Raw genomic sequence first — 6,877 nt, forward strand, 5'->3', positions numbered from 1 at the left:
ACATAGAAAAGCACTATTATTTTTAAATTTTTATTCAGCTTCTTGAAAGTCAGTGCTCAAATTTAGTATTTGGAGAATACTTTTTTCCCCAGTCCCTCTGGCACTGGAAAAAGTGCAAAACAACTGTCTTTGCACTTTATTGCAAATCTTGCACAATTTTAAACACAAAAACCGAGGTTCTTGCAAATTGCATTCTGAGAATATAGCACATTTATGCTTACAGCACTATAAGCAATGACAAGATGTTTTGAACAATCTGTTTTCTCAAATTAGATTAACATCATGGAGAAGCACAATCTGCTCGTTGACACTGAAGGTACAAAAAAGCCCCCAGTGTTTTGTGTCCTCCTTCAGGACGTTGCTTTGGCAATAGACATTCACTGTCTATGTCATCATGAAGGATGTGGTGCACTTTTAGAGCTGCTGTTCTTTAGAAGAGACATCAGGCTCCACACAGCTCTGCTGATAATCAAGCAGTAAAAATACAGGCAGGAATTGAACGTCCTTGTCAGCACTGTGCTCTCTGGTCATACAATACAATGCATTCAATCCACTTTTAAAGGTGATGGGTGAAAAACTACCCACTACATTTGTCTGCACTAAACTAGCATTACCTAATGAGCCTTAAGTCACTACTTCCAAAAACAATCACAGAAATGTCACCAGCACAAAATATTTCCTAAGAGCTAATGCAATATTTTTGTGCCTAGTGCTCTTGAATCTTTACTGGGGAAATACAGACTTTCCTAGCATAGCTGAAAGTAACAATAAGGTTCCCCTTTTGTGCAGACATTATTGAAATCATATCAAGTTTGTGCATAGTGTAAGTAGTTTCATACTCACATTCTTGCTGTTAATCCCAGAAACTACCAATTAAACTTCCTTCTAAATTTATTACACACCTTGTTCTGCAAAGCACAATTTTTATTATCTGAGAGAGCAAACCCAAAACCCAGGAAACTGAAACTGAGAGTGACGTATGATTTTAACCTTCAATCAACAGGAACATACGTTACTGTTTTGTTTTGCTGGGTTTTGCACATTATAATTGTATTTACAAAGGAATTCCTTGAAAGCATATGTTGTGTTGAATGACTGTATGCAAACAACTTTGGAACTAGGGAACTTTGATCTTTGACTTACAGACTACAGGGCAAAGGTTAAAATCATGAGCTTTGTTGTCCTGTTGGCAGCAGTTCCTTTTGAAGCTTCCTGCTTCCAGTGAAAGTGATATGCAGTTATATACAAAAATCTCAATGTCTTTGGTTGTGTTTGTAAAAGAAAAAAATATTGATCCTGTAAATTTTAGTATTTGATCAACCTTCTTAGATAATATGAGCAAGAATCTGACTGTTCTTGAATGTGTATACATGTAGAAGTTAAAATGGAGCTATGCTCAAAAGACTTATTTGCATACATAGGTAATGTGCAGAGAGAGAATCTTGCTGGCTATTTGCAGATTTACATAAGGAAATCTGGTTGTTGTGCAGACAACTACTTATTTGTGCAAGATGAAAGCCCCGTATAATAATCCAGGTTAGAAAAATTTGATCGTAAGAGACTTTTTTAAATACTTAGACATTGTCATTCCAATGGGTTGTAGACATTTCTTAACAACTCTGCAGAAATGAGACAAAAAATAAAAAGGCTGTTGTAGCTGTAATGGGAATTCACTGCGTGAGACTTTGCACTGCCATGAACAACCTATATTTATATTGCCTTTTACATAAAAAATAATTAAGTGTGCTGAAAGAATTTACTGAAATCTTATAATATCAGGAATTTTGAGTGCCCTGGAAAAGTGGAAACTTCACAGTTACTCAGACCATAAGGCTGGGATACTTTCTTACCCTCAAGCAAAGCCATGAATGGCATCTACTCCTTAAGAGGGTGTCTGAGGCAGACCTTGCAGACTAAGACACAGGGCAACAATCAATGCTGTGAGATTCTTTGCTATTAATTGGCAGAAATCTCGTTTATGTGTTGCTAAAGAATTACAGCTGTTTCATACAATGGGTAATAAATGAGCAGGACAAAACAAATGAGTGGAGCAGTCCTGTCCTGCTCCACCCCAACCCTGGTATTAATTATCTAGTCTCTTGCAGCATGTCAGTCCCATTAACTTCAGTTTGGCGTTTCTGTGTGCAAGTATTTTAGACCAGAGCAAACATACTGGTGACATAAGCAGCAGCCAAACAAATAACTAGAGTGTAATTTTCTGAGAAGTTGTGAGTAATTAGAGCTTCCTAACAATCTCTAATTTGCTCCATCTCTTTTAATCTGACACCCTCTCAGTCACACAGACTGTTCCACACCTTTCTTTTCCTTCAGCACAGAATGTTACAAACACTAAATGCCAAAATACGGCATGAAATGTACCCCATTACAGCTATTTTCTAGCGAGGTTTGGCTACTGTTTTACTGCTGAATTTGACCTAGATGCATACATGGCAAATACAGCAATCTTCACTGGTTCTGCCTTTGCTGTGTATTTTCCAGCATGTATTTTCTCATTGTGGTGACTGGGTGCCTCCCACAGGAGCCCCAGGTAGTAGAAAAGCCTTGTTTACACAAAACTCCAATGGAAAAAATCCAAGCTGCCTTCTAAACACTTTAAAGTAACACTTTCTAATGCTTCCTACGGGTGATGTTGACACATTTACAATGTTGATTTAAAGAGTAGAGGGAACACAGTTCTTCCTGACACCCCACATGTAAAGTTACTGGCCCACCCTGTCACTGGAGCCACACTGAAATGACTGCCAGCAGATCTCAAGTGCCAGGTACATAAAAGTGAGCAAACAGGCAGACGGTGACCTCCGTGGTTGTGGAGAAAACCTTTGAAGTCTCCCCTGCTTTCTGTCCCTCTAGGGTGGAGTCGCAGTCAATATGAAACACTGATCCTGCAGTTCCTGAGATATTTGGTTCAACAGTTCCTGAACTTTTTGTGAACCATTTTAGCCCAGGTTTGCTGTACCAAAATGCAATTTAAAGATTTCCTCCATTTCTTTACCCCATCCTTCATTCACTGTCCTTTGTTGGAACTAATCTGACTGTAAAGCTTTTTCAGTCTTCAGAAGTTCTAATTTCTCAATCACCTGGTCTGACATGATCCTGATTTTCTTCAATATTTCGTCTTCTACCCCAGGGAAATTTATGTCTGTTCCTGGCATTTGTCTCTTATCTTCCTTTGTGAACATAGAGGGGAAAAATTAATTTAATTTCTCTCTTTCTCTCTCTCTCTCTCTCTCTCTCTCTCTTTTCTTCTCTCTCTCTCCCTCTCCCTTCCACAGTGAGGTCTTCTTCTGTCAATAAATTACTCCTGCCGCATCCTGGAGGCCAGCTATCTCTTCTTTCCATGTATTTCTTATGGCTGGGTTTTTTGGTGTGGTTTTTTTTTTGTTTGTTTGTGGGTTATTTTGTGGTTTGTTTTTTTTTTGTTTTTTTTTTTTGTTTGTTTGTTTTGTTTTGTTTTGTTTTGTTTTGTATTGGGGTTTTTTTTGGGTTTTTTTTGTGGATTTTTTGTGTTTTGTTTGGTTCGTTGGTTGATTTTTTAAAACTTATTATTCTTTTTCTAGATAGCAATGATTTTCCATTCTTCAGGTTTCATTTTCTTACTTTGTTTTCTTTCCTCCATTCTTTCCATTCCTTTCCATTGCTTCTAGTCCTTTCTGTAGTCCACTCTGGACTTGATCTTTTAAATTTTTCATGTCCTTTCTTCACCTTTGATTAGTTTTTCATTTCCTTGTTCTTTATTAGGTGTTGGCAACTCAGTACTGTAGGTGGCATTTTCCTTTTTTTCTCTCCCTTCTCTCATCCCTAGTCCATGCTGAACCACAGCCCAGAATGATGTCAGGAGAGCATTTAGACACCTTTCCAAGATTTGATACTGACCACTCAGCTCATTAAAGGTCTTATGATATATTTTGCAAGAATGGGTGCATTAACCCCCACATTCTGGACCAATTCCAAATGGAATGATTACTTACTGCCTACCCAGACTCCCCTTACAGTATCAATGGGATAGATTAATCTTTACTTGACCTGTAGCATAGCATTACTATCAGTATGTACCACTTTCTACACCAAAGATGGCAGAAGGGAGGCTATTTTTCTGTTATAGGAGGTTCTTTTCTGATTTCACAGTGCAAACAATTTTGAAAGGAAGTACTGCTTTTTCTTCTTATTCCATTTTTTTCCCCCAGTAATTTGTAAACAGAATTCTTGCATAGTCAGTGTTCAACCTGCAAGCAGTACTTCCTTCCTCCTCCTTTTCTCCATCCCCACCTGGAATATACTGCTTAAAAGTGACATACACTGTTCCTATTTTCTTCTCTTTAGACTCTTATCTTACACAGTTCAGATGATGCGCAGGTTGGACTATTTACATCCACCGCAGCAAAATCAGCTTCAGACAGGAATTCTTGCAGTGGCCTCCAGTTACATGTATTTAGAAGGAGCTGCAGTCTTCATAGAAAGCATTAAACTCAAAAGATTCATCCCATGAGTTAATGTATCAAGGAATTGCTTGCAGAGGCGAGGGAAGAGTAGGAGAAGAAAGCACACTGAGGCGTAAAGTTTGTTGTCAGTCCATATAGTATAAATGGAAGCAGCAAGCTGTTTCGTCAAAATAGGTGTTTGAGAAAGGCTTCATGAGTGATAAGAACCAGAGAGAAAACATTTCTAGGAGTGTTGAAAGCATCCCTTAAGGTTGAGAGTGAACTAATAAGGCAGCAGTTTATTTAGGTTCAACTCCCATGACTAGTTTGTGACCTTTATGCTCTTCTTTATTGTTCTAAAATAAATGGACAAAAGTGTTCCTTTCTGAATTCCTGTTGTTACTAACAGCCACATTCTGTCCACATGGCTCCCACCATGATCTGACTGGAGTGTAACTGTTGACTGACCCCAGATGAAGAAGTCTTCTATTACAAATTCCTTGACTTCCTTTTCACTTGATTCCACAGTATAGCATTTTGACTTCTGAGATGTTGAAAAAGAACAAACTTCTTTTCATACTATTTCCCCTCCTTTTTCCCCTTTTCTAACCTTCCTGAACTCATGACTTGCTTTACTTGTCTAACCCAGCATTACCTAAAGTATACAAGGCCTTTGCCTGACCACTATCCATGAACTTCCATTTTTCATCAGTTTTTCCTCCCCTTCCCTATGGCCTTTTGTTATCTATTTTCCAGCTGTTCACCTGTCTTGCTACTTTATTTCCTTCTGCTGTTGTGTGTGTAACACTACTGCCATAGATATATCTTTGGACTCTTCTTCCTGCTAGCCTGAACTCAGCATTATAGTTGTTTCTGTTCCTCACTGTATGTAGCTTCCAGACAGTCCATTTTGTCTTTTACCTGTACTGATTTAGTGTTGTTTCCCTATGCCTAAACTGTGGTCGATCCCTTTATGAACGATTTTGGAAGGATTACTAAGTGAAAAAAACATATGAAAAAACAATATGAAAAAAATTTTATGCTGAACCACAGGAAGTTTCAAACCACAGGATTTCTCTTCCTAAGAAGGCTCAATTAAAGAAATGTTATTCATGGACAGACCCTGTGATCCTTTAGTTGTCTAGATGGAGTCCATTTGGCCATTTTTGTTTTGGATATTTTCAGATCTTCCTGACAGTGTGAATGCTGATCATCATACACAAATCAGCGGCTTCCAGACTCAGGCAGCTTGCTTGCTTGCTTGCTTGCTTGCTTCCCTCCTTCCCCAGAAAACAACAATTAAAAGTGGCAGCAAAATAGAGTATGGTGGAGATTTGTACCAGAACTGAAGATCTGTTTTACAGCATCTTATTTTCTGTTTGGAATAATTGTTTACATAATGCATGGTGTGATCAGATGTTTCTTTAATGCATTCACAATTGCTTGGCTTCTTTTGCATAGTGAAGGATCATGCTATGTTATGTCTCATAATGTTGTTAGTGAACATAACACAATACTGGAAATGAAACATGACAGTTAAATGGCAAAATACAAATACTTAATTTTAAATTAAGAATACACTATCAACTTAATTAACATCTCTCAGCACCTTCAAGGTTTTATTTACAAACATGCTGGGCCAAATTCTTTGCTCAGTTGTAACCATGCAAACATCTATTGTATATGTCTGAGACTTAATTTTCTGCTGTGTCTGCACTTTATTTTTATAGACAATGTCAGCTATATTCCTTTCCAAGGTGTAATGACAGAAGATGAAATGTGATTAAGATGGGGATTGAGCAGGAAGTATATTGAAGGCATTGGTATGAGGTATGTGACTGCAAACAATGAATGCAGAAAATGCATGGTTGAAAACAAGGCTGAAAGGCTCAACCCAGTCTCATGAGTTAAGGGATTTATGAGTGAAAAAGTGATGTGTCTGAAAACAAAAGGAGGAAGGAACTGGTATAGGGAAAGGGACTCTTCCCTGGCAGTCATTCTCATGCATGCAGCCTTTATTCAGTGGCAGCAACTGCTGTAGATGACCTTGGCTTTGCTTTTATGGTCATTTTGAAGAAGAATGACCTCTGAGCCTAGGCCCACCAGGCTTGGAAGTTCTTTTTTCAAAGAGGCCACTCTATTATGGATAAATCTTACTGGAAGGAAAGGGGACATAGACTGTGATGTCATTGAGGTGTGTCTGAGAAAGTTAACCTTGTTAACCTGAAAATCACCTGGCCCTGGTGAGGTTGCATATGTGTGTGTGTGTGAGGTAGTGGGTGTTGCTATTTATCTTAATCTACCAGCATCTGTGAGTCTTGTCCTGTCTTGTCAATTTCTCTTCTGAAAGTTCACAGTGCCCTGCCTCTGAACAAACCAAATCCTGGGAGACAGGCTTTCACTGTTGTTCTTTGTCAAATGTACAATCCTGTGGGAAA

At 38.4% G+C, this 6,877-nt stretch overlaps 1 long non-coding RNA gene across 1 annotated transcript in view; it reads left to right on the plus strand.

The window, feature by feature from the left end:
* The window catches only part of LOC108446355, a 12,255-nt gene extending 5,970 nt beyond the window's left edge, over positions 1–6,285 (plus strand). The window contains exon 3 of the long non-coding RNA XR_001861523.1: positions 6,170–6,285. This is a non-coding gene — a long non-coding RNA (uncharacterized LOC108446355). The remainder of the gene's footprint in view (positions 1–6,169) is intronic.
* The last annotated feature ends 592 nt before the right edge of the window (positions 6,286–6,877 follow it).

This window comes from Corvus brachyrhynchos, unplaced genomic scaffold (genome assembly GCF_000691975.1).
Source record: "Corvus brachyrhynchos isolate BGI_N302 unplaced genomic scaffold, ASM69197v1 scaffold194, whole genome shotgun sequence".
Classification (NCBI taxonomy): domain Eukaryota; kingdom Metazoa; phylum Chordata; class Aves; order Passeriformes; family Corvidae; genus Corvus; species Corvus brachyrhynchos.